The 23,859-nt window shown below is 37.5% G+C and overlaps 1 long non-coding RNA gene across 2 annotated transcripts in view; it reads right to left on the bottom strand.

The window, feature by feature from the left end:
- The window catches only part of LOC140551375 (uncharacterized), a 66,591-nt gene that overhangs the window by 30,557 nt on the left and 12,175 nt on the right, over nt 1-23,859 (bottom strand). Inside the window, exon 1 of one of the 2 annotated variants that reach the window (XR_011979253.1) lies at nt 20,048-20,085. The exons of the other annotated variant lie outside the window; for it this stretch is intronic. This is a non-coding gene — a long non-coding RNA (uncharacterized lncRNA). Of the gene's footprint in view, nt 1-20,047; nt 20,086-23,859 lie in introns of those variants that run through there. 2 annotated transcript variants of the gene reach the window in all.

Here is a 23,859-nt window from a genome sequence, read left to right as displayed (position 1 = left end):
TATATATATATATATATATATATATATATATAGGTTACAACTACATTAACAATTCCTAATACATACTGTTTTCTTATTTAACAGCATGTACTTGTATTTGACAATGAATTCCTGTAAAAAATTAAGTATCCCAGTAAAAAAAAAAATATGATTCATAACACACTTTTACACTCCACAGCTCATCAACAGCACACCAAGACTTCACTGAAATAAGATTCAGGGTATGTAACATTGAAATGCATTAGACATAATAGAAAACTGAGTGTTACATGCTCCACCCAACCATCATGGTAATAGGTAATGAGATGACCTAAGGTCAATGCAAAACACAACAGAACACACAACTACAAACAGGAGAGTAAAGGTAGCTCTACACTAAACTTTATTAATAGCAAAGGTGCTAAAAGCATTTTGCATAAAAGCTCCAAAAACTAACTAGATTAACAGAATGCCAATTGAGCTATCTTGCCTTGAGTCAGACAGTGGACAGCAATAAAGAAAAGAAAATAATATATGCTAAGACACAAACTCAGTTTGCCCCAACCTAAAAATAAAACATAAATCCTAAATACCTAACAAAAAAACCCCGAAACAAAACAACAAGCAGTGCCAACCCTCTTATCTAATGTCTCTAGACACAGGTTACCTCAGTGAGGAAATGTATATGCATGCACAGGCTAACCTGTCTACAGCCAAGAAAAACTTTAGCTCTCAACAAAAATAAGAAAAAGAGAGAGAACAAAAAATAGGCAAAGGAAGAAAACTGGAAGGGAAATAAAAAATCCAACAACCCCAAAACACATAATACGCACCCCCTAAAGGAACAAACGTATAGTGTGTCTTAATCAAATACATACAGCTGATGAAGGAAAAACATGTCTTTTTTTTTTTTTTTTTTGTAAGTTATTAGATTTCTTTATGGTTTGAACCTTGTAGCTGCTCTGTATACTGTGTCAATAATTATAGATAAATGGACTAATAGAAATGCTCTAAATGACTTAGAATAAACTCTTATTGTACATTGACTTCCATTCAAAGTTTACATTTTTGTCTTCTCCTGCAAAGTCACCATTTTGGAGATACATGTTTTTCACTGGACAGTGACAATACCAGTTATAAATCTGCTCATATTTTCTATTCCCTTCTCATGGCAAATATCCAAATGGAAGTCCTGCAACATAAGTGCACAGCGCATCAAGCATTGGTTAAATGGACGTTTACTACATTTGCGAGAGAAACAGCATCCGGGATGGTCAATACCTTGATTGTCTTCTTGCAGCAACACTGCATCAGCACCAACCATACTCACATCCACCTCCAGTTTAAATGGAAGACTTTGGCATTTTCAAGGCATGCTGATCTCCAGAAGACCATGTGAATGGTGACAAAGGGCTAAAAGATGCAGTTAGAACAGCAGAACCCCCAGTAATGTCCTGCAATACCCCAAAACTGCCATAACTCTCGCTGGCTGGTTGCAACAGGAAAATCCATACTGGCTGCAACCTTGGCACTGACAGAACAAACTTGTCCTTGACCCACCTGCTTACCTAAGTAATTCATTGTCTCATGCACAAACTCACACTCAAGTTTACAGTAAGAGAAGCATTCATTGGCTTTTTAAACACCATCCAAAGAGTAGTCCTATGTTCTTTCCATCCTGCAGTAAACACCTCTACGTTATCTAAATAGGCTGAACCTGACCTCAGACAACATTGGACCTCAGACAACACTGGACCTCAGACAACACTGTATTTATCAACCTTTGAAATGTAGCCGGGACATTTTGAAGTCCAAAAGCCTTTAGAGTATACTGCAGAAAGTCATCCGGAGTTACACTTGCAGACACTTCAGAAGCTCTAGGAGTAAGAGAAATTTGCCAGGAACCTTTTAGTAGGTTCAATTTTCTAGCTTTTCGAGCTGATCATCTATACAATCCTTTATGTGAAGCGAAAGAAAAGTGTCAGGGACAGTAAACACATTACCTATCTGTGTCATTTTGGCATTACTTGAGCTCAGTTAAGCCAACCTATGCTCCAGTATATGGCTAACCACCTGCTTCATAATGCCTCACTTCACCAAATTCGCACAATAAGGATGTTGATGAATGTGAGCTGCAGAGTAGTAGATCATGCTGCTGAAAATTTAAGGGAAGCTATGAATCAGACCCGCAATATCTGTTTGTTCTAATTACATCTAAATGGCCAACAAGAGAATGCAAATTATCAAAGTAATCAGATTATCTAAGTAAGATAATTAAATAGCTGTACTCAGAAGACAGAGATCTGGCTCATGTAACCCAGATTCTGTCTCATCATATTCTGAGGCGGCCGCTTTATTACAAGAAACTAAGGCAACTCTGGAGTCAAAGGTGTGGGCAAAGTATTGCGGCTATATTGTTGCCCACTTGAACTCTTGTGCATGTTCACATGACGCAAATGTTTTTGCTGATGCTTCACCTGAAGTAAAGTCATAACCTGTGCAAACAGCTTGGATATAATTTTTTACCAAGGTCTGTCTAAATGACCTGAGGATGTCTAAAAGTAGAAAATAACCCAATAAAACCCTTAACCACAACTGCAGCCATTGTTTTTATTTATTTATTTTTTATTTTTATTTTTTCCGCAGGGGAATAGCTTCAGGAATGTGTTGCCATACACATAATAGTGAGCAAAAACTAATAACTTATAGCTGATAAATTCACTTAATGGACCCATGCAATCAACTAAGATGTGAGAATGGATCTCTCAAAATAGGGATAGGACTTAATAATAATCATTAAGTAGATGAATGTGGCTTTTGCTTTTTATGCACTGTAAGGAGGTTTCAGGGACCCAAGCACATTGTTCTTTTCTTTTTCAGCAATGGAAAAGCTTCACTTGTAAGAACACCAGATTGCATTAGACCAGATGCAGGCAAATTTAAATACAGTAAAAAGAAACATTGTAAAGAAAGTTGCTTGTGAGCTAAGGTTTAGATCCAGACAGTGCATAGATTTGTTCAATTTCATCACCAGCTCACCTGGTTTAACATCATTAAGCACTCATTTACCAAACCAGGTGTTGGATGATATCTATAAAGAATACTAATTCCAATAAAGAGATCTTTGAATATGTTTGAACAAACACAATCACATAAAACCACATCAATTAGTGTGTTAAGAGGTGGAGTCAGTGAATCAGGCAGTGTTAGATTATACTATGAATTATTATGCATTAGATTTTATGCAGATTATACATTAGAGTTTGGTATTTTTTAAGTTAAATTTTAATTTATATCACTTTTATAGTTTTTAAGTGAGAATCCCATGTACCACATAATCATGGTTTTAAAATGAATTATTTACTAGCCCATATATGGAAACTAAACCACATTTTAAATTCACCATATTTGTGATGCTATGAAAAAATACCCATGATCACCCATTCTGCCTATGGCAATATAGGTCGTTCATGCCATGTAAGACCTGGTAAATAATTTTTGTCCTTTGCAGTGACAAGTCCCCAAAGGATATTTCAAAACCCATATAAGCTACAGTGCTAAAACCTACCGCACCATGTCGAGGACATCCTGCCTGTACTGATGATATATCATTTTCAACAGTCCATTTGAAGTTTTGGATTTTTAAAAATGAGCTAAGCAGTTGTAAAATGTTGCATTTGAGACTATACGGTATATGCTTATTTTTAAAACAGTTCATCTTTTGTGGGGGACATCAGTACTTATTCTTTTATATGAAATATAAAATCATATAAATCACAGGTGACACTAGAGGCCAAACATTCAGGAAAGGACAAGAAGAAGAATCTCTTTTTGTGATCCATTTGGGATTAAAGGTTGGGATTACAAAGGGTTTAGCAGTTACAAACCGGATTCCAAAAAAGTTGGGACACTAAAAAAATTGTGAATAAAAACTGAATGCAATGATGTGGAGATGGCAAATGTCAATATTTTATTCGTAATAGAACATAGATGACAGATCAAAAGTTTAATCTGAGTAAATGTAACATTTTAAAGGAGAAATATGTTGATTTCAATTTCATGGCATCAACAAATCCCAAAAAAGTTGGGACAAGTAGCAATAAGTGGCTGGAAAAAGGAAATTTAGCATATAACGAACAGCTGGAAGACCAATTAACACTAATTAGGTCAATTGACAACATGATTGGGTATAAAAAGAGCTTCTCAGAGTGTCAGTGTCTCTCTGAAGCCAAGATGGTAAGAGGATCACCAATTCCACCATTGTTGCGCAGAAAGTTAGTGCAGCAATACCAGAATAGTGTTACCCAGCGTAAAATAGCAAAGACTTTTAAGTTATCATCATCAACCGTGCTTAACATCATCAAAAGATTCAGAGAATCTGGAACAATTGCTGGCCGTAAAACTCTACTGGATGCTCATGATCTCCGGGCCCTTAAACGTCACTGCACCTCAAACAGGAATGCCACTGTCAAGGAAATAACAGAATGGGCTCAGGAATACTTCCTAAAATCATTGTCAGTGAACACAATCCACTGTGCCATCCGCCGTTGCCAGCTGAAACTCTACAGAGCAAAGAGGAAGCCATTTCTAAGCAAGCTCCACAAGCTCAGACGTTTGCACTGGGCCAGGGGTCTTTTAAAATGGAGCGTGGCAAAATGGAAGACTGTTCTGTGGTCAGATGAGTCACGATTTGAAGTTCTTTATGGAACACTGGGACGCCATGTCATCCGGACCAGAGAGGACAAGGATAACCCAAGTTGTTATCAACGCTCCGTTCAGAAGCCTGCATCACTGATGGTATGGGGTTGCATGAGTGCTTGTGGCATGGGCAGCTTGCATGTCTGGAAAGGCACCATTAATGCAGAGAACTATGTTCAGGTTCTAGAACAACATATGCTCCCATCTAGACGTCATCTCTTTCAGGGAAGACCCTGCATTTTTCAACAAGATAATGCCAGACCACATTCTGCAGCAATCACAACATTCTCCTACGTAGGAGAAGGATCCAGGTACTTTCACCTATAGAGAACATTTGGCGCATCATAAAGAGGAAGGTGCGACAAAGAAGGCCCAAGACGATTGAACAGTTAGAGGCCTGTATTAGACATGAATAGGAGAGCATTCCTATTTCTAAACTTGAGAAACTGGTCTCCTCTGTACCCAGACGTCTGTTGAGTGTTGTAAGAAGAAGGGGGGATGCCACACAGTGGTAAAAATGGCCTTGTCCCAACTTTTTTGGGATTTGTTGACGCCATGAAATTGAAATCAACATATTTCTTCTTTAAAATGTTACATTTACTTAGATTAAACTTTTGATCTGTCATCTATGTTCTATTATGAATAAAATATTGACATTTGCCATCTCCACATCATTGCATTCAGTTTTTCTTCACAATTTGTTTAGTGTCCCAAGTTTTTTGGAATCCGGTTTGTATATACATTCTCAATCCTAATTTGTGTTTGTCCCTCCAGTAATTGTATTTTAGGAATGTGAACCGTGAGGTAGGGGGTTTATTCAATAGATTTTTTTTTTTTTTTCATTTAAAATTACAGAAATTATTTTTTTCTGTGTTCTTAGGAGTGGACAATGTGGACTTAACTATATAAAGGTTGTTCTGTTCCTACTTGTCAGGAAAACTCTTCCAAATGAGCTTTTTTTTTAAGGCAAAATTCATGTTCATGAGTCAGCCCTAAAAGCACAGTGAAAATGGTCATGAAAAGGTCTTGCTGCGCTTTCAAGCACATTATGCATGATGCAGAGGAAGACCTTTGCTGTGTGGACCTCAGCTGTACAGCACAGCGGTAAACACAGTCTGCTGCGGCAGACATGTGGGGGTCATCTAAAGTTCAAATGTTTTTAACTTTTGAGCAACCAGCAGTCTCAGCGAGTGTGTGTCTGGTAGTTCCTTCCAACATGGAGGAAAGGCTAGTTTTATGTACATTACAAGTCCTCCGAAAAAAACTTTCCCGAGTCTCTTTCTGTAGACTCTCCTATGGGCAGAGAGTGCCTCCCACTTTTGTGCCCAACCAGCAGGCATTGCGCATACGCAAGCAGCAAGTACAGTGCATACCGTGTTCAGTGTCATAATATAGCTTTGGGGGAAGAATCAACAAAATGTAGAATACTGTTCATGTTAAACACTCTAGTCCAAAGCCGTGCACAGTTCTGTGGTATATTTCTCAAAGCTTGACAATGCTGTAAAGGGTTAAAGATCACCTCCATATGGGTAAAGCTCTTTTCAGTGTGGAACACTGCAAATCTATTGCTAGACGTAAAAATACAGTTTAGTGTGAATCATGCCACTTTGCCTCAGGGTACCTCTAGTGATCTCAGACTGCTATAACCTAAAAAAAAACAGCAGCTTCTTTCCAGTCTAAAGAGATCCCTCAGGACAGCTGGATTAAATCCTAGCGCAGGACCGGAATTTATTTGTGTCTCTGACTGCATGTCCCACAGTTGCAGAGAAGTGTGATAGAGTGAGAGAGAGAGAGATAAATCTCATAGCAAAAAAGCTTCCTAACTCAAATAAAGGTAGTGGGCTGGACAGGGACCAAGCACAATTGGAAAGGTGCAGCAGACAGAGAGAGAAAGGGTGTGAAAGAGAGCGAGAGACAGAATAAACATTTCAGCCAGGCCTTATCAGAGCCACGTCGTCTTGCTCAGGGAGGCAAATAAATAAATATGCTATTGTAGGCAGCCTCTCTGTCGGCCGGAGACAAAGCTCCGTTCAGATTGATGTATGAAGCCCATGAAATGAAACTTTCATATTCTGAGCAATTGCCCAGTAGGACTCCTATCAGTTTCAAAAATCTTATATAAACATTATAGAGGCGCTTTTTTTTGGGTGGGAGGAGCTGGATAGAATGTGTGCGCGGGCATTTGTGTATTTGTGGGGTGTGTGTGTACCCGTGTTGGTGGGGGGTTATTGAGACAGTACTAGTGAGAAAGAAAGTGTGGGAGAGCATGTAGAGGAAGGGAAAAATGACTTTTAAGCTCAGAGCAGCAAACAAAGGAAGAATTAAGCATGCTTTCATCTCACTAGAGAGCCCCATTGGTCTACCCTGTGGGGCCACATGCAGAGAGGTGGAGGGGGAGCTGGGGGGCAACCAAAGAGTGGAAGAAGGGAGGAGGATGAAAGGGAGAGAAAAGTGCTGACTTTGATTTGTGCTAGTTTTTGCCTGTGTTAAACACATGCTCACATTTCCTTACCCAGGGATAGGCTGCCGGCTCATTAGACGCAGGGAAAAGACGGCATGACAGCAGGGCCTTATGCTGAAAACCCAAACACGCCCCACACAGGCCATTAGGACAGGGTGTCTGTCACTCCACAGGGATACAGTGCATCTCTTTTCTTCTCTTTTCAGTCTCTCTTTTTCTCTTTCTCTCTTGCAGAATAACACATCAGCAGTAATCCCTAACTGACTGACACATGCAGTGAAATAGAGCTAGTGTAGAGTTTAAGCAGAGGTATTTGCAAACCGGGCAAGGCTCACTGTCATTTAAAAGTGAACCATCACAGAATAAATTATACATTTTTTGCACTTTAGACTTTTTATTCAGTTGTTATTCTTAAGACTTATTAAGATCTTAATAAAGATGTCGTGTTTAGTTTTTTTCACTGTTTAAAACATTGATTTTTCAATGGTTATTTACTCAAAACAATGATTATATAAATGTTAGATGAAGACTCCTCACACTCCTCACAACAGAGATCATATAAAGAAACAGTCTGTTCATCCACCACATCAGTTCATGGGGTCATTTTGTTAAGCAATGATTTAAAAAAAATGGATATGCTTCATAAGTTAAGTTAATGTTGAAGAACCTGTTTTAATTGCTTGAGGTGATTTTATTTTGTAGAATAAGTTAAATATGGATATAAATCATAGTTGATGCAAACAGTGCAATGCAATGATCAATGCAATATGATTTTTACATGCTTTTAATGGCAAATGATTTGTGGTAAACAGCAGCTTGTTCTCTTCACATATTATTTTAAAATATACGCTTTAAAACAGTTCAGTTTTTTTCTGCATACACTTGTTTTCCAGCGTAACTGAACTATTTGACAGATCTAACTGAAATACTTTGAAGGAGTTGAGTATTTGATGCTGCCTCAGCCTTTAATGTGTAGTTAATTTATCACTGATGGTTTTACTTGGTGAGTTTTATTAGTGTATTGATCTGCATACTTGTAAAGTGCCAGGGATTCTAATTAGCAGCTCTTCTTAGAGCCTTTTAATTTATATAGTGAAGGCTTTTTTGCAAAGTGAAGAAAAAAAAATCAAGTGAAGACATTTGCTTTGTTTGCAATATTGTTAATTCCTCTGCCTGGAAATAGTTCCACTACTACGCTTAAAAGAGTATCAGTAACTTGTCAACAACACATTATCCTAGCCCTAATCCTAACCATAACCTCATCCTAAAACCTAATCCTAACCTTAACCTCATCATAAAACCTAATCCTAACCCTCATTCTGACCTTAATACTAACCTTAACCTCAACCCTAACCCTTTTTCTTAACCTTAATCCTAACTGTCATCATGACTTTAATCCTAGCCATGACCTCAATCCTAACCCTTGTCCTGGCCCTAAACTCAAACAAGAACCTAATACTAACCCTCTCCCTTGACCCTTAATCTCAGCCTAATCTAATTAACATCCAGTTCCAGGCTGGTGTTAGCAGCAGGTCTATAGCAGCTGGTTAAGGATGTTGAGCTGGTCTGTATTAGACCTGTTAGATGATCAGTGGTTTCTCAGGTGAACAGATCTGAACTCAGACTCTCGGCTGAAGACACTCAAAGTCTTCAGTCAAAGTCTCTTAAGAATCGACTGAATGTTCAGATGTTGCCACATCACTGGGATGCTGTTGATCTGTTACTGAGAGTCTGGTGAGTGCTTATTTCATCTAAGGAGGATCACTCCAAATAAAGTGTCACCATAATAAGCGATATCATTGCTAAATAAATCACTTCATTCACTATTAACAATAACACAGTAAACAAACAGTTTGCCAATCAGGAGTTCACTAACAGTAGGATATGGCTAGCAAGCAACATAATTGCTTAACGTTCTTCCCTGAATGATACATTAGAAATAACATTGCATTAGCATGAATTCATATAAATACAATTAATGTGTGCAGTCAAATGAGTAAATACGGAATGCATGTACTGGCTTTGAATGGAGCCAAACAATTTAAATACATAATTAATTATTGGGGTTTTTTTTTGTAAATAAAAGAGTGTGTTCTGATGGTGATCTTTGAGTTGTTCCCTCTCAGTGTGCATGCACAGTAAGTGGCCTGTCCTCTCTCAGTAGCTGAGTGAGTGCTGCAGTGAAGCCGTCTGGAGCCTGGCAGACTGGCGGAGCATCCTGGGCTTTGGGGCTTTTTGCCCTGTAATATGGGAAGTGTCCCCACTGCAGTTTTATTACCCTCCTGCTGTTATTTTTAGTTGTACTGTTGTGCTGGCCCAGAGTGACCCTTTTCCGTGTTACAATTAAGCCTGGAGCCTCCCCTGGGCAACAGGGAAGGGACTAGACCCCCCCCTTCGTTGTAGCTGTCCATTCTGTCTATGCAGTGCTCTGGCACTCTCTTCAATCCCAGCAAGTGGTGTGTGGAAGGTGCCCTTATCTGTAAGACTGAGAGGCTGGGTCAGGAGAAATTCCCACCTGCCATTCTCACTGGAATCACATCCACCAAAATAGAGGGAAGGTTCGAGAACCTAATATAATACAGCTTTATATTTGTTAACCACCAGCTCTATAATTTAGTTAAAAAAAGATCTGTTTTCTGTAATAGAAAAAGCATTTAAAGTATTGATCCTGAACTATATAGACAAGCAAACCCTTCAGTGATGTAAGGCAGTGTGTGGATGAAATGTAAGTGGAGGATTTATTTTTTGCAGTTTCACTGTAGGCTCTGAGGCATAGCAGACAATAGGTGAGTGGTGCGTGGTGTGTGACCGGTTTATTTCAAGACTCGTTTCTCTCGAAAGTGCTCAGCTAGCCTTGTACTTAGAAAGGGCTTACATAAAGCCTGTGATATGAACGGCTGTTCTTCATGGCCAAATTTTCCTCTTTGGTTTTATAAGGTGTCATGCCTGCAAGGCCAGAGAAGGGCCTTGTTGGTTTTGCTGCACCTTGAAGCAGTCATTATGCCCAGTCGTGCCTTTTGCAGCACAGGCACACTTATTCAAGAGAGATAATGGAGCATGGAGCCACGAAGGATGAGTGAAATGATCTGTTCATGGAACACTGTGTCCCTCTGGTGCACTGTGCTCCTCCAACACACACACATTTCTGTTTCTTTATGGATAATGTGCTTACTGCTATTTCCTAATCTTGTTCTTAATCTTTATTTTCATGTTTCATCAATAACAGTTAAACTTCACTCTCTTAGGGTAGAGCAATGGCATTGCACGAATAAAGACAGAGCCCAGTTTCAGTGAACCATGTACCATACTGAACATAGCCAGAGATATGGTGTGCCTGTGTTTCTTTTTTGTATTTGATTTTAATTGGACTGCAAAGGTAGACAGCATAAACCTGATTCCCGAACAGGAAAAAGGAATATAACAGGAAAATTACCTTCTTGTACGTGTTTAGATGCAGCTAGGGTTGCCATGCTTACTGCTGCTGTTCTTTTTCCTGCCGTTGTTTACTACATTCACTAATAACTTTTATAATGCTATGGCAGCAGGGTAAGAAAAACATAGAAAAAAAAAGATTTTAATAAATAATAACAGTGAGACCAACTGCCATGCGCAATCACAGATCCGTTTTGAGATTGTTTATATAATTTAATTCTCTTTATTCATTTTTAATTTCTCTCTCTCTCTCTCCCTCTCTCTCTCACCAGTTATCTTTACCATCACAACAAGTTATGTGTTTGTACAGTCTGGTCCTAAGAAGAATTTGTACTAAACAACCACTTTAGGATTTGTATTAAATTGCTGCTGTTCAATAAAAATCTCAAATCTCTATTTCTTATTTCACAACTTATTTCACACATTAATTCAATGTGAATTTCTTATTTCACATTAAATTAACACATTAATTTAAAATAATAAACATTTTGCTTGTCCTGTACAGTAGAGATATATATTTTTCATTGGACATCATGGAGGAGAAATACACAGAAATGATATCCTGATGTCTTGATGTTACAAAGCAACCAGTGAAATTTTATTACCTGAACTTACACCTCAAACCAGGCCAGAATGGGAAAAACGCAGAATGGCACCACCAGTGGATGGGAGTTTCTTGTAAATTGTAAAAAAATGTATAAATGTCCTCATGCAAATTTTACAAATTGTGCTGGGTGCACTTTAGTGGTATATGAATTAATCTTGAGATCTTGGTGGTTGTTTATTATGCATTGCAGTCATTTTTAACATTTATCACTTTTTTTCAAGAAAAAACAAAAAGAATCTTGGGTCCTGAATTAAAAAACACTGCTCAACAGCTAGTATAAGCTGCATTTTAAAAACATTGAGTTGGATCAAAAAGTTGGATAGACATTAAAGTAAATAATACACTACAGCAGCGAATTATAAATTTTTAAAACATTACAATGATTTTGATGCATATGGTTTTGGTGGTGCAAATACAATTTATACTGTTTGTAACTATTTATTTTGTGATTAAGTCATCTTGTGGAATCTTGTGGAGTCCTCATCTTCCACAAGACTTTTGATTTGACCTTAACTTGACTGATCTGTCATGAAGAATCGTCTTGCTAACCCTTCTCTTGCTTTGTGGTCAGCAATTATTTTAATTTTCAGAACACTGAGACAAGGTTTGAGGAGTGAGATCATTTATGAAGCTTTGACATTTGCATCAACTGGCCTTTACTAACAAGGTTGTGAGCAAGTTGTGGTCCTAACAAGCTAATTAAGGTCAGAATCAGGTAAAAATGTAAAATATATATTTAACGATTTTGTATTTAGTGAATACATCCTTTTTTACATTTGTTTACGGTTTCTTAACTTTTCAGGTGACTTACTTTGAGGGTTTTTTCCTGGAGAAATTTGCACTCCTCCAACATTCAGTCATGGGCTTTTTCTCCTGAAAATGAATAACCTGCACCAGATGTTCATTTTGATTGGACATAAAATACACAAACATCACACAACCTGCATCAAGAAGTATCCGGCCTCTTCAGACTTGAATCTAGGCTAGGCAACTGAATTTTAGTTTAGATGAAATGTAGGTCAGCGTACCCTTGTGCCACTGGTGTGTCACTCTTGCTGTTCAGTAGCATTGGCTTTATCAGTATGCTGCTCAAGTGCACTAGAGTGTGCACAATAAGGGGGAGTTCAGTATTCTTCCATTTCTTTCTGGTCCTTCACCACTCTCTAATGATGAAGAGACCCTCTTTGCTAACCATCAGGTCCATTTTTTCTTGTGCTTAGCCAGTTTAATTTACACCACAGAGACCAAATTGGAATAGTGAATTAGCAGAGATGAGTGGGACAGGATGATAGAGATTTGTTTATAAAAGTTTATGCGAAATCAAAAGAAAAGAAAAAAATGTGAAGGAATGGACAGAAGATTAACATATGGCATGGGCTTATATTTCATACAGATCTCTGTGGTATTGTTTTTTTCAGGACTAGCTTCAAATGAGAGAATAGCAAATGTTAATGAGTTTGTACATACATTAATCAGTTATGTAATTTGCACAACATAGATTATGCTGGGTGCATGCCAGATAGTCTGCATTATCATTTATAATTCTGAAACTGAAATTTGCCTATAACATAAAATGAAAGCAATGAACTACTAACTATATTTAGATCCAAAGAGCTTTCTGAGGCCTTCAGAAAGAAGGTTGTAAATGCATATGAGTTTGGTATAGAAATAAAAAAAATCTCAAAACACCTAGAAATTCAGCCATTCCACTGTCTACAAGTTCACTCCAAAAGCGGACCACATAACATATAAAGAAGTCTCCAACAGTCCTAAAATGTCATCACAGGATCAACAGGTAGCTCTTGTCACAGCTGAAGTCAAATTACAGCATCTACCACCAGAAAGAGAACACACATCACACACCATCAGAGCAAGACTAAAGTTTCCCAGAGAAAAACTAGACCAAGACCAGGACATCTGGAACAATGTGCATTTGAGCACACGAACCCATTTTAACTGTGAAGCCTGGGGGTGGAAATGTCATGGTTTGCGATTGCTTTTCTGCAGTAGGGCCTGGAGAGCTTTCCAACATGGATTCTGCTAGGAAATCTTTACTGTATCATAGGGCACTTGAGGGAAATGTGAGACCATCTGTCTAAAAACTAAACGTCACACATGTGAAAGAATTCTGCATGAAGGAGTGGAAAAAACCTTCTCTCAGTGGATGTCAGAGAATGGTAGATCATTATAGGAAATGTCTAACTGAAGTTATTTTAGCCAAGGGGGGAATCCCACCAAATGACGGTATTATATATGTGCTTAAGTACAGTATAGTAAAGTTAAAGTAATACATCCATACCTTGAACAGTGTGACTAATCTTTAGTTCAGATGAAGCAAACCTGCGAAAAACAACCCTGGACAATAGCTAATCTAAGGGGACTTTGAGCATGTCTGGCAGATATTCAGCATGGGCCAGCATTGCCAGTCCAGGACATTGCATCTCTTAATCCCTGTCATAGTGCACCATATGCTGGGAGCTCACTGAGCCTTCTTCCATCCTCTCCACCGTCTGCTGACATGCCAGGGTCTGGAGATCCAGTGAAGCGGTGGCACTCAGCAGAAGGACAGCAAGGCTGAGTGGAGAGACAGAATGATGAATAATTAACCCTTACAAGTCACCGTAATTGTCAGCGCTAACAAAAGTGTGATGCATATTCATTATTTCCTAATTGCAGTTCACTGAAGTAGGTGGTGAGATTTGGTGAAATGTACAGATGTTAATATCACGGCTGTGCTTGCAAGTAGAAAAGGAGATTTCCATTCCATTATTTTATCTACATTACAATACCCAATTACGTTAACGGACAGGCCTATGTGGTCATGGTCACTACGCTAAATGAAAAAAAAAAATTAAATAAAGCAATGAAAAAAAGGAACCTTCCCTTCAGTTATTCCCACTTTCTTTCATCAAGCTCTTGTAGTTCAGAAGCGTCCTATAGTCTTTTCCCCCTCCACAGCCATCTTCATTTAAACCTCCTCTTGACTGGGGTGAGAGAGGTGAGCCTCTGCCAAGCTCGACTGGTCAAAGCAATTCGCCTCACTAAAGAGGACCATGCCCTCCGCCTCCCTGCTCCGTCCCCTATCAGTCCACTTCCCTGCCGCCCACCCATGGCGCCTGCTGCTGCCAAGTCCGAGACTCGAGCTCATTCTCGCCATTACATCCTCCACCCCAGGCGCTGCCAACAGCCTGCCCCTTCTGACTTCAACTTGAACCGTATAGAAAATAGATCATTAACTCTAACAATGAATTAGCTGCGCCATTCTGTCCAGTGTAACTCTCGATCCAGTTCTCACAGTGTTGCAATTAAGAACTATTAATGTCTCTTGTATTTAGGGCTGAACAAAGATACCTAATACAAGTAGTGTTTAATTGAGAAGAACGAGGGGGGGTTCTCTAATTCCCTCAGGAGTCCTGTGAACACCTTTGGCTATGGTTCAATTAGGTGTTGTTTGGCCTGAACAAGCATCATAAACTTATGCATTCTAAACAAGATGACAACAGAGGTCAAACCGTTCAGCGCCAATCACTGCTGTCCCACAATCATTGGATATAATAGTCATTAAATAACTGAATTACATTATACACGCCAATAAAACAAACTGTAAAGACAGTACAGTTAGATACTGAAGCACAATGTATGTTAGTCATCCTCTAGCCCTATGTCAGTGGTCAGCTTGTGATCACACAGCTTGTGATCTTGAATGGATATGTTCAGGTGGTAGACCACTCTCAGCATAGTATTGACACTGTTTTTACACATCTAGCTACACTCTCTTTCATTCTAGTGCCACTGCTGTGTTGAAAATGACCCACCACTCAAATAACACCAAGTCAGCTACAGTCCTGTGGTCAGAAACCGTTGAGTGATGTCAGTACACAGTACACAGTGGCTGACAAACTGTGCAGACCAACCGATGGGCCACAAGTCTGTAACTGTACACTATATGGTGGACCCATGAGGTAGGTGAACCTCATAAAGAGGCCACATAAAGGTGGGTGTTTTCTCATAAACTAGGCAGTGAGTGTAATTTGTTACAGCGTGTTAATTTGCCTGTAAGCTAACACTGTTGATAGTTCATGGCACCATAGTGTGACCAAGTGGTCAGAACATGTGCTCAATTTGTTAAACAAACACAAAAACCTTGATCAAGCAGGTGGAGTATGTGATTTCTTCAAAGCTCTATCCTCAGATATCTAATGAGCTCAATTCAAAGATGACAGCGATTAAAAAAAACACAGACAGACCTGGCACCATCTGTTTTCCTCTTTTGTTTAAAACGTGTGCACACACCCAGCTTTTCGGGGGACTTCCTCTGTGTTGATGAGACAAGTTGAAAGACAGATTTTTTTGTTTTTTTTTACACAGTGGAGCCTGTGAAGTGACCAGACTGGAATACTGTAAATGCTGCACAAGCATTACGTTCAAGCAATGACTGTATGTTACAGTTTTTTACTGATTAAATTCAACTCAACCTTTACACTTCCTTTATACATTTTATAAGTACATTGCTGCATATGCCACTTTCCTTCTGGTGTCAGTGTCAGGGACCTCTATTTATTTATATAAATACAAATGGGTCTGAGAGTAACATAATTTCAAACCTGTGTTTGTCCTGTTTTGACAATAAAGCTGACTTTGACTTTGACTTTTAAGCTTACTATAATTTTCTTAATAAAGAATGAAGTGCAATATTATTTGCCTTTAACAGTAAAAAAAAATCAAGACATGCATCATGAAGATTCAAGCTCATTGGTGCAGATAGAAAAATATTTTTTGGCACTTTTGGAAAACATGGATGAAATAACACATTCTTTTTCCTCTTTTCTAATATTTCCTAATCTAATCTAATATTTTCCAGGCTTGGAGCAGCCTGTGCTTTTTCCTTCAGTGTTCAATAAAAATATCTTTGTTCTTATTGATATAGAATGTCCTAAAACTGAGATGATGATGGATAAGAAAGTATTATAGTATCAAAAATAGAGTGAAGTATAGAGTGTTTATTGGGGAAATACAGGCAGGTCCTTATTAATTATTTCGCCTGTTTACACCTGGCATCAACAGTGTTTGTGGTGATCAGATCTTGTTCAGATTTCACTTTTTCGCATGGAAAACCAGGTGTAAACACCCCCAAGAAGCATTGTGATCAGATTACGATTGGATCACTCAAACCACATTCAGAGGTGGTCAGAGACCGATCTCATCCACATTTAATACGAGTGTAAACGGAATGCATTTTCTGTGATCAGATTTCGCCAGGCAAGCAGAAATACATCTGTCAAGAAAACCACAGCCTCCTGGAAGGACAATTTTAATGAGAAACCGTTGTTTACATGAAGTAAAAATGAAAAGATGTACACATTGGTGCAGGAAACTGAGATCAGATCTCATCTGGTCACACTTTGTGTCAGCACATCAAGTTGTCACACCTCATTCGCAGGTGAAGGTAGGTGTATGGAATCAGATCTCATCTGGCCACACTGAGGATGCATTTTAATTACAGGTGTAAACAGAATCCAGTGAGAGTATATTTAGACACTCTAATTTGGCACCACTAAAACAGCAGAACTCTTACTAATGCTAGCAAGATTCTGACAAAAGCAAATATGTACCTGTTTCCAGTGAAGATGAAAAGAAGTGGAGCAGTGCAAAACATAATGCTACATGCTGTATAAACAATAAAACATGCTGGAGCCTTTAGTGACTCGCTTTGATTTAGTAAGTTTGTGTTAGTACATAAAGTTGTCACACCTCATTCGTAGGTGAAAGTAGGTGTATGGAATCAGATCTTATCTGGTCACACTGAGAATGCATTTTAATTACAGGTGTAAACAGAATCCAGTGAGAGTATATTCAGATTCTATCTGGATACAAAACACATGTTAATGCACAGGTGTAAACAGGCCCATTCTATGAGTCTATGAGTGATAATTGTTATACCTGGCAACAAAGTCAGAACTAAGGCCTTATACAAACATAACCATAATTCAAAAAGGAACAGGAACAGTCCAGCAAAGACATATGGTCAAAATACAGTTATAAATTATGGAGAATACTAGAGTTATGTTGAAGCAGAGCTCTTACAGAACCTGTGACAGAACTGTAAACAGGAATCTGAGCAGAGCAGTATGGTAAATGTGGTAGAGGAAATATCAAGAACCAGTCTTCTATCCACCTGCAATCTCCAGTGGTTTTTAAGATCAGAATGTTTTTAAATTGTTTAACTGTGGAGAACCCAAATAGTGGATTCATTTTCAGTAAGCCGTTCCTGTCGCTGTGGCATGCTTCAGGGTTCATTAAGGAAAATGAATGAATTAATTTAGTTAATTAATCATTAACAAAAACTATCACAAAGACAAAGCAAAAACTGCCAGTGAAAATAAGGACTCATTAACTGCAATAAAAACACAAATGACAGTTTTCGACTTTAATTTCTGTATTTCAATGTTTGAAGTATAGTTTAGTGAATGTCTCTGTGCCTTTGGCAGTCTTTAAGGAAAGCTGCAGCCTGGCTGAGCTCAGTCTACTGCTGTGCTAATTTGGCACCACTAAAACAGCAGAACTCTTATTAATGCTAGCAAGATTCTGACAAAAGCAGATATGTACCTGTTTCCAGTGAAGGTGAAAAGGAGTGGAGCAGCGCTAAACATAGTGCTGCATGCCATACAAACAATAAAACATGCTGGAAGTAAGTTAGTGTCAGTACATAAAGTTGTCACACCTCATTGGTAGGTGTATGGAATCAAAAATCAAAGCTGAAAACTAAATAAAAAAGAAAACTCATCAATTTCAAAAATGTAGTTACCCTGGTGTGCTTGTGGCCATTGCCTTGCTAGAACTATGGTGCAACCGTGCAACTATGCTCTTCTTTCCAGGCAGAAGTTAAACTAGGCCGCTCATTATACTATAAAGTTCTCAAAGTGATAGTCTGACAAAATATTACTTGTACACGTTTTTTCCTTCTCAGAAGAAATGGAAATCTTTTTAATATCTCAGTAGTTTCTCCTAGACAACAATGAGATCAGATGGAAAAGCAAAGTCGACTATAGCAGGTGTCTCCTGCTGCTTACGTGAGAGAAAAAAACAAAACAAAAAAAACTCAGTAATCTCACATGTGTCTCCTCTTGAGCTCCAGTATAGGAGTCTAGTGAGGAGTCTCAATTAGGGTTGCAACAGTATGAGATTTTCACAGTATGCTAACCATCTCAGAAAACATCAGTTTTATAGTATTACAGTATTTCACAGTTCTTCCTGTTTTTGTTTTTCTTCTTCTTTTCCATTTTCTTCTTCTTCTTTTCATTATTATTATTAGTAGTAGTAGTAATAGTATTCTACATTGAGCCTTAAAGAGATAAAACTAAATATTTAGTATAGTTAAAGCTATAGTAAAAATTTTAAAACTATATTAAATATAGTAAAAATGCAACTATAGTTCCATTTAATAATGAAAGTAAATGCAAAATAAGAAAAAATAAGAAAGCTGCATTTGAGGTTTGAATGGGTTAAGTTAATGATTCCAGTTAATGATTATTTCCATTATGGATTAATCTGTAAATTATTTTCTCCATTGATCAGTTGGTTGTTTGATTTTTAAAGCTCTGTAATTAGTATGAAGTCAAGTCAAGTCAAGTCAAGTCAAGTGGGTTCATTGTCATTTCAACTACATACAGAGTACACAGTGAAACGAAACAACGTTCCTCCAGGACCATGGTGCAACATAGACAGTGCATACAAGACACAAGTGCAACACAAACAAACAAGTGCGGACAGACAACACAACACAGTACAGACAGAGGATAATAAATAATGACGGTGGGATCCTCTTTTCAGTTGCATTTAAATGTGTTAAGCAAAAGTACAATATGATAAACTAAAATAATAAATAAAATGATACATTTTCGTACCAGAGTATATCACTGCAACACTAGTCTCAATGTTAACTCCTCAATCAGGTCTTTTCAGTTTTGATGCTGTGAATCACTGTTTCACTTGGCCAATTTTGTTCACCTTAATAGCGGAACAGCTGACAAATATGAATTCACCTTGAATTTGAATAAACCAGCTATTTTGTGGTATCCTTGATGCTTGATCAAATAGTTAATCATCCTTTACTGGAAGATCAGATACCCAAAGTGAAGCTCTATTATTTTGGACTCATTGTGGGAAGAAACATTTCACTGGAAAAAAACAAACAAAAAACAAAAAAAAAACAATTATGCTTGGAACAGTTGAAGGTAACAGAGGAAGAGCATGACCAGCAAGAAGATGTAAGGATATATTTAGAGAAATCATGAATGAGCTATTAACATCCCAGGGGAACTAAAACAGCATTCATGTGATTTCTTTTACTATGTAGAATTATTTCTGTTGAATAAATAAAAGGTTAAAGAATAAAAGGTAAAACTGACTCGACAGGAGTTTGTGTTAATTAAACTGATTGGGTTTAATTAAGGTTACACAGCTTCTTAAATCACTTTACTGAGTAATTATATTCATTCTAAAGGAACAAATATATGGAGTCTTGAAAGATCAAGACAAGAAAGAGATTTCATGTCTCATTTCTGTTTAATACTATTTCTCCTAAGAAAGTTTCGGATAAACATCTTTGACACAATTTATCTTTAAATGAAGCATAAGTGAGATCACAAATAAGTCCTCTGAGACCTCAAAGATCAACATTTGAGTAATAAAATGTTCCTCTGGGTCTACCCCAATGTACTTTATCAGAGTTAGCTTTTTTTTGCAGTGTTTTGCACTGGCGCTACAAAGCAGAAAGATAACTGTGGCACACTGATACATGTTGAAAACAGAGAAGGACACACAAGAATAAGAGATAGCATGTAAGGAGAAATAAGGAACACAGCACAAACCAGACATGCTCTTGGAAGGCTGGATCTGCAGAACAGCAGCAAGACTTCACAGGACACAGGGAAACACAAAGAACACACAGGGACGACGAATATCAATAATAGATCAATCTGAAGATGTGTATTGCTATAGTACTGTAGTATCTTTGCAGTTTTGAAGCATACATATTTAGAAGGTTTGTGCTTGTGAGATTGCGATCAGTACATATGCAGTTACTAACAACAGCAAGACAAAAGCTGATACAAATTAATTTAGTATGAAAATGCTGAGCCATTCCTTTTACAGAGCCCCAAAGGCTACAGGCTATAGAACCCCAAATCTGCTTACATTTGCTCTATAGTCAACCACATTCTCGTGCACGCACACACACACACATACACTCACCCATTAAGTGACTGACTCATTCCCAGCAAAGTATGCATATGCCTATGGATAGTCTTGTAAGGCTTGGGCATTCTTTCAGATAATGAATTTAATGCTGCTGTTGTTGCGCTCCACTTCATTGTTCCATGTTTTAACCAAGACACTGCAATTAAGAAGATCAATACAGGAAAAAGAAATTCATAAATCCAGTTTACATCTCTCTGTTCAGACATAGACACTGCCATTTTCTTATTTTCAGTAATTGCTTATAAAGAAAACAAGTTGGCTTAATTGCTTTTGGTTCTAAAAAGCAATGGATGAGGTTTTTCAAGGTTCAATTTGAGGGTAAGTGAAGATGTTTTAGAGGGAGACTGTAATTGACATAGATATCTTTACATTATATCCGAATTAAACTTCAATTTCTAAATTCCTCATTTACAAATAAAAAAAACAGCATGTCAGTGGCAAAACAGTAAGTTTCAGAAGGCTTATCAGAGATTTGTTGAAAACTAAGTAAATTGTCATAAAGTATTTACCCTTCACATTTTCTCCATTATTGAATATTTGCTGAAGTTATTGTAATATGAACATGAAATCATCACTGTCATTGAAATAGAAATGTTTCCATTTGATCATAATTTAACTTTCAAAGGTTCTTCGCACACATCTCATATAAAAGCAAACATCTTTTGGTCTTCTACATCATTTCATTGGTACAACTACCATTTCTTTGTTTAAGAAGCAAAGTTATCCAATATGTGGATCAGTCATGTGAAAAAAAAGTAATTTCCCTTAAAACGAATAACTAGTTGCATGACCTTTAACAGCAATAACTGCAACTAACATTTATAGAATTGCATATTAGTTTTTCATATTGTTGTGGAGTAATTGTAGCCCAGTTTCCTTTGCAGAACTGCTTTATTTCAGTTATTTTGGTAGGTTTTCAAATATAAATGCTTCATTTGAGTCTCTGCCACTGCATCTCTGTTGGGTCCAAGACTACTCCAAAACAGTAATTTACTTCCTTTTCATCTATTCTGATGCGGTTTAGCTTTTTTGTTTGCTTGTTTTGTTCCTTGCTACTGCTGCTTGCTTCTTACTGTGAAATCATTAACACTGACCTTAGCTGAGGCTAGAGAGGCCTGATGTTCCTTCAATGTTCTTCTGGTATCTTTCTAGATGAAATGTGTTGACGGGTGTAGGATTCGCACTTTGTAATAAAAATGTATTAATCCTTTCTGGATGCGTGTTTCAATATGATCTTTCCTCGTCTCTTGGAAATCATGCAGTGTACTTCATAAAAGCTTTGTGATGGCCATGGAACTCTGAGGGTAGTCAGTATGAAAGATGGCCTGTCTGCATTTAGGTGTGTCTGTAGTTAATCAATTGAATGTCATTATCAATTAAATTTGGTTGGGCTCCAAATGGGCTCCAGTGCCATGTATTGCACTGCCACTATGCCAAGGCATGCACCCTTGCCATCAGCAGACAGAGAGAGACAGAATGCTCCCCCTCACACACACACACACACACACACACACACACACACATATATATATATATATATATATATATATATATATATATATATATATATATATATATATACATTTGCCAACTTGCATAGTGCAGAAATCCAGGTAATTTCAAATGCCATATGGCCATGTTGGCTAAAACGATTAAGTAAAGCATGTAACCTTAATCTTCAAATAGTAAAAATTGCAATTATATTTAACTATGTTAGTATATGTTAACTTAAGCAAACAAACATTAATTGGACAGTATGCAGAAGTGTGTCTCTGTAGAGAATGTGAAAATAATTAACTTAGAAATTCAATTAGTTAATTAAACTTAGAAATTTAAAACATGTAAATTGAGAGTGCGCCCAAACGTTTTGCATAAGACCCTGCATCAGCTCCATGAATCATTCCAGAATCCAGATGTGTCATGAGCATGTCAGTGGGGCTGCGACAGTGCAGTTCAGCATCTAAAGTGGAACCTCAGGCACATTAGGCACTGTCCATCTAAATATCCACCTAATGAGGAAGGCTCATTCTTCTTCCATCCAGAGGGAAAATGTTAAAGGGCATGTATGACAGAGCCATGCTCATGTGTCTCTTTGCATCACCTTGTGTAACAGAATTGGATTTTTATCTTTTACCTGCTTTAAGAAGTTTTGATATTCTATGGTTTTGTGGCTAAAAGGAACAATCATGTGTAGTTCTATTTCCTTTTATACACCAGTGGATGTTGATTGCTCTATTGTAAGCATGGTAAACAGCCCTGATTGCGATCATTGTTCGCTCTTGAGAAGAAATTGGTTCAGCTGATATCAGGATCTGTGCGGGCATGCATGCATCTGTGCATGTGTATCCATAGATGCATACATATGTAAATTTAAAAAAGATAAGTGGAAGTTCAGACTATATTATGTGAAAATATGCAATAATCATGCAGAACAAATTTCACTTTTTAGTGATAAGTTCTTTAAGTGATTATGTCTTACTCGACTGAGCAAGCTAATTTCGTGTGCTACCTAATAAAGAGAAATTGACCCAACCAACAAAAATGTGTTTAGACAACTAGCAGCCTCAGTAAAGATAATTCCACATAATAAATGTAACTAAGAAATATATAGAGAGATTTAAAGATGAATAGACAGATATAGTTAACCTTAGGTCAACATGCTTGTTCAAACTCAATAAGTCTATTAATCAGACTTTATTAGAGCCAAAATGTGAAATAGTCAAGAAAAAGACACATGGTGTTGTTATTATTCTAAGATGATTTAGGATAATTAACATAGTTGTAAAGCAAAACAAACAGCTAATATGACACTTCAAAATTCACTATCCATGAAATTGAATTTAGAATGAAATAAATGATCTCCTCCTCCTATTACAAATGCAACCATGGTATCGATTAAATGTCTAGAATCTGCAATCTCAGCAGAATTCCTCCACTTCTTTCAAAGAGCTACAAGTTAGGAATATTTCAACAACATATTAGAGGAGATGTTTCAAGGCATATAGGCCATGAAGGACCCGTTTAAATCTGCTTTTAATGATTATAATGGAGAATAGAGGAGGAATGAAAGCTGGGAAAACCTTCATTGCAGTTCATGTTTTTTTTTTTTGTTTGTTTGTTTGTTTTTTTGTTTTGTTTTTTTTAAAGCCTGTGCTCCAAAAGTACAGAATGAAATGAGGGCATCCTTTGTAGTGAAGGAGACACAGTGACAAGAATGTAAGTTTGCACAGCAACACATGCTACTAAATATAAGTGTATAAAAATATACATGAAGCTTCTGATACTCAAACACACAAACAGTCCTTGAAGAAGGGGGTTTAGAGAAGAGGCTACAGTCTGGCTCCTCATACTTCTTTTAATTTGCATTATCTCCACAAAACAGATTGTTTTATTAATTTAAGTGTGAATCTGAGGAGCCTTTAAG

Source organism: Salminus brasiliensis, chromosome 3 (assembly GCF_030463535.1).
Source record: "Salminus brasiliensis chromosome 3, fSalBra1.hap2, whole genome shotgun sequence".
NCBI classification, from domain to species: domain Eukaryota; kingdom Metazoa; phylum Chordata; class Actinopteri; order Characiformes; family Bryconidae; genus Salminus; species Salminus brasiliensis.
The sequence above is the reverse complement of the archived record's forward strand: the minus strand, read 5'-3'. Positions and strand labels throughout refer to the sequence as shown.